The 5,295-nt window shown below is 40.4% G+C and overlaps 1 long non-coding RNA gene across 1 annotated transcript in view; it reads right to left on the bottom strand.

Moving 5' to 3' along the window:
- LOC311430680 overlaps positions 1-366 on the bottom strand; it is a 34,851-nt gene extending 34,485 nt beyond the window's left edge. The window contains exon 1 of the long non-coding RNA XR_014688936.1: positions 309-366. This is a non-coding gene — a long non-coding RNA (uncharacterized lncRNA). The remainder of the gene's footprint in view (positions 1-308) is intronic.
- Between the last annotated feature and the right edge of the window lie 4,929 nt (positions 367-5,295).

Raw genomic sequence — 5,295 nt, 5'->3', positions numbered from 1 at the left:
GCCTGGCTTGTCCGTAAAAGTTGTTACTTTCAGTGATTGGTACATATTCACAAAGCATGCTATCTTTACATTTACATATGTACATGCATATGTACAGGCACGCATTTATAAACAGAGTCACAGCCTATCTCTCACAACCTCTTACTAACTGCTGAATAGGGGGGAAAAAATCTCGTTAGGATTACACACAATCATTTCCCTTGACCATGGCTTTTGCATTCGATTGTCATGTCATGCAACCAAGACCAGTGATGCTAGAGAGCATTTATAACCCAGACACAAGCAATTATTCACATAAGGCACCGAACTCATTTTGGCTTCCCCTGCGACAGCACTGCTACTGCTGTAGCAGTGCAGAGCCGCTGTGCTGTTACTCATTTGCTGCAGTCTTTGTGCAGAAGTATACGTTATAAACAAATTAGTAACACAATGACATCCAATGCCCAGCAACTAAAGAAAATCATAGAGAATCAATCAGCTCCTACAGCAGGCATGTAGATTGGCTGTAAAACCATTTAACAGTAGATAGATTTTCCTGTGCTGTCGAAGTTAAAGGCACCAAAAGGAAGCATATACTAAGGCATTTTTGTTCCTCTGTGATATTGATCCAATGCCAGACGTAGTAAAGCACAATGGGCACACAGTCAGCCCTGGTAAATTAGGTAAATTGGAGATCATTTGATGGTATTCTATTGTTGCTATTGTAATCACAGTAATTTTCACTGGTAATGGTGCTTCGTGATGAAGTGCAGTTCTCACAGGATAATTGTAAAAGGTATCGAAAAATTCAGGGTGTAGCATCTGGTTTTAAAAGCTCTTCAGATTCAAATTGGCATTTTACTTTATCTTGAAAATTTATTAGAGATTCAGATCATGCCGGTTTAAATGGAAAGGTGAAAGCAGGGTAATTTCAATCTATGAATTATTCAGATTCAGACTGGTGAAATTGCCATCCATGAACTGATTCTCTGACAGTCTCTTTTGCAGAGCCTCCATTACGCTTGTCATTTTTATTTCTTTATCTACAATCTCTTTCTCAGTTACTGCGCTTGTCCCTTAGGGCTGTGCTTCACAAACCGAGTATTTCAAATTGGCAATAACCTAAATGTGTTGCAGTCTCAAATCACAGTCTCCACAGGCTGTCTTTTCCAAATCATTAAAAACCACATCCACGATGGTGTCTGTTATGCTCTTCGATTAGATGAATTAAAAAAAAAAAAAAAAAAAGGAAGAGAAGAGAACAGGGCATCATATCGTAGAAGAGTTATGTTCCTGTAACAGTCCAGCAAATAAAGTGATGCTTTGTGTTGGTTCCTTTGTTGTCAGTGTAACCCATTCTAGCTGCATAGCATCACGCAGGAAGAAACAACTGTTAAAGCAGGCTGACTTTGTGCCCTGATTTCCAGCAGGAGCAGATAAGGGCTGCTTTACAGGCAAACTAATCCACGCAAACATACACTCAGAGACCAAGCGCAAGTAATAGCTTCTTACAGGCAAGAAAAAAGAAGTAATAGTAGTAGTAGTAGTAGCAGCAGTTGTAGTAATTGTAGTATTAGAAGAAGGAGAAGCGACTGGATAATCGAAAGTGTTTCGTTCTCACAGACTCCAACTGATACAGACTGCAGTCCCAGAGACTCTCCACTTGATGGCTGGTTGTGTCATTGCTAGTCGCCTGCTGCCCTGTATCCAGAAGGACTGGGATTGATTTAGTTCAGAGTCTGGTTTCTCATTTGAGCTTTGCTATACTGCTGTTAGAAATTGCGGCAATCTGTATTACCAATCTATACGACCCTGGGATGCTGGCACGGCTTCAGCAGTGGAGTGCCTGCAAAGGCCCCAGTCCGGCAAACAGTGACAAATACCATCATCTCCTTTGTCCTATGGCTGCAGGTATATCATCATGGCATAAAGAACCTCTTAGTATACAAAATGAGAGACCAGGCGTTCTTCCTCAGAGGCAGTTTGGGTACCGAGCTCCGAACAGTCCCTGTTCAGCTGAGAGCGCTGCCAGGCTGAAGCCAACACATCCAGGCTGCATGTCTGTTCCTACGCTAACACCAGGAAAATCTCCCTCATACAAAAAAAAGACAAGAATAAAAAATCTATGCTGCTTTGTGCCTGGGTCTATGCGTCTGCTTTGCCGCACTGCGACTAGAAAACTGCAGCACTAAGAGCTCTGGCAGTTGCGATAATGTAGAAAGCAGCAGCTCTGTGACACAGCAGTCAGCTGACTTGCAGTGTTATCATTCAATGTCCTCTATAGAATAAGGCCAGTTTCTAAGGTAGCACCAGAAGGATGACCTTGCATACAAAAATTGGGCTAGAAAGAGTGGCCGTACTCTTGTACACCTGCAAGCGATTTGGGGGTGATATGTACCATTTGCATCAGGAACATGTGGGTCTTTAGCCGTCTCTTTTCCCTTCCTCCTTTCATTCTTTACAAAACAGAACTTGGCATTTACTGAGCAGTTTTCCTCCTGCAGTGAAATAGTCAATATAATAGTATGCAACTGATTAAAACATTATTGATAGGTAAATTAGCTTAAAATTATTGGTTGTAAACCAGATTTCTCAAAAAAAAAAAAAAAAAGTAGGTTTTGGTTAGAAAAAAAAAAAAAAGAAATGTGACTACAGACTCACTTCTGGAGAAGTAATGTGATCAGGTAGACACATCTGAATGGCAAGTCTTAATTGGCAAGAACCCATTTCTGAATTCCCATCTAGACATTTCACTACCAAGACTGATTTTCATGGCTCTCTGTAGCTCCCAACTAAAACCACTTGGAACATTTGGTTGCTCATGCCTCTGGGAAATTGGAGTGGAAAGCTTTAAAGTTACAGCCGGCAAATATGAGAACTGTTTAAAGTTCAGAGTCAACAGGAAGTGCCTTACCACCACCTGGGACTTCAAGAATTCCCTTGGGGAACGTGGGGCATGTTCTTGAAAAAATATCTGCCTCCTTAAGTGATACATAAAGCTAGAGCAGCTCCATCCAAAATTGCTATAAATCATCTTGCCAATCAGTTACAGAAAGAATTTATGTTATGTTATGTTATGTTATGTTATGTTATGTTATGTTATGTTATGTTATGTTATGTTTGTTATTGCATTGGCCTAGGACAGTTCAGCTTCAACTCATCTCAAAGGACGTGCCATACTTGCACAGGCCAGAACTAAATTGGTTCTCACAGTTACTTCTGGAGACTGTTCATTTCAATGAGACACTTTATAACTTCACTATAAAGTACTCATAAAGTCAAGTAAGTGAGCAAACACTATACACCAAGTTGGTATCCATTGTTATAACTTTGATCTTGCTAAATTACATTAAAGTGGACATAATACAGAATTCTGCTATAATGAAGGAATTTGAACCAAAAAAAAAAAAAAAAAAAAAAAAAACAGACAAGCAATACTAAAAACATAATAGTGGTAAAAGCTGTGTTGTATCTTTAAGGTGCAATTCTCTTAGACAATGCAGACAGTAGAGCACCCATGCAAGGACTGCACGTCCATTGCTATATTGCTTCAGGGAGAGAAATGTCTGTTCTCATGTGTATCCAGTTAATGGACGAGTAATATAGCCACAATCCTGTCACTTCCTTAATGATATTTTATTAAATGCCCCAAAGGCATTTAATTCCTGCAGTCAGCAAAATCAGCACAGACGTCTAGTGGGGAGATTCCTGCCCTCTCTCCTCCCCTTCACAAGTTAACCACCACAATCCTCAGTTGCCTGCTGTGCCTCCATAGCACCATGCATGTGGTATTCAAGAATATTTTTTCATACTGATATAACTCTTATAAAAACTATAAAGAAGCATGAAGTTTAGGCAAACTCCAGAAAGCCAACGGTGCCTGTTTTTCTGCTATGTATGGACTTGATGGATGATTAGTATTATCTTAATGGGTAGTAGTGAACCTCTTGCAGTGTCTCTTGGTTCTTCTCAGAGCTAGCACCAGAAAACTCAGGTGTGCTTGGAGGCCCCAGATAAAAGACAGGGAGAGAGGGGGAGGCTCTTTTCAGAACTGGCCATGATTCTCCTCTTCTGCTGAGGTCCTCTCCTTTCCTCTTTGGCCTCAGAAAAAACTGGGTGGATGTTCCTCTAACAGGGGTCTTTCAAGCAGCAGCCCTTCCAAAGCTAAAGATGGTCTGTAGATGGCAGAAGATGTGTTTCTACCAACCATTACAGCTGTGGGTGAGGACAGGGCAGGAAGAAGCACTTCTCTTCCCAACTCTGTGCGACCAGCTGATGATATAACGAACACAAAACTTCTCCCAAGATTTTTCCCTGTAATCCCATTGTCTCTTTGGGGATAGGCAGAAGTATTTTATTCCCTAAAAGCTCTGCAAAGCTGGAGTATATATCTTGCAATCTTTGCTGATGAAAGGGTGAAGGAAGCCAGCTGGCTCTGGCAGCAGTGCAAGGAGGAGGCAGGCCCTGGCGGGGTCAGGGATGTGTGAAATGCAGGATGGGGCATATCCACTGACAAAAGTTCAGGAACTTTCCTAAAACCCACATTAGTTTTGTGTTCTGAGATTGGCTTTTCACTTCAGTTTTCTTGTGTTGATGAAGGCTAATGTAATTTCCTGTAACATGTACAGAGCCCCTTTCCTAGTCGTTTCACCCTCCTCCCTCCTACCCCCCTACTCCCCAAGATTTTGATTTGGTTTTCTTAAAGTCTACTGCAAAAGGTTCAAAGTTCAGTGTTTTGATTAGTTCTTGGCTATGTATGCACATGTATTTACTATATTACAGTGCATTATGTTACATTAAATGTAGGGTAAGAAATCACACTTGGACAAATTCGGGAAGAGCAACTACAACATTGAAATTTTTACCTTGTTTACCACTTAATAACTCAAGGAACAGAACAGATTAAAAATTTGCCTTTTTTCTCTCCCCATTTTCCTTTTTATGAAAATGAAAATTGCATCCAAGCCCATGAATTGTATGCCAAGTTTTAGCTGAACTCAATTAGAAACAGCTTAAATATTAAACTGAAAACTTAAGGGCCAGTGACATTAAAGGGACATTCTCTCAAAGGGTCTTAACCATAGCACTGCTAACAGGATGTTGAATTAGAGCTGAATTTTTAAGGCATCACCAATTATATTGCACTTATTATGTGAAATTATGAACTCAAAACATTTTACAAGTCCTTTGGATGTTGTCTTCTCCTTCCCTAAACACATGCAATGCCACATTCATTCAGCTGCTACTTTTTTAAAATCTCAGAGCATCACTGCAAATTAGTAAGGCTGTTTTATGTTCTCTGCTTTTTCCCTGGTT

This window comes from Aythya ferina, assembly GCF_964211825.1.
Source record: "Aythya ferina genome assembly, chromosome: 2".
Classification (NCBI taxonomy): Eukaryota; Metazoa; Chordata; class Aves; order Anseriformes; family Anatidae; genus Aythya; species Aythya ferina.
Note: the sequence above shows the minus strand (reverse complement) of the source record. Positions and strands in the feature narration are given on the sequence as shown.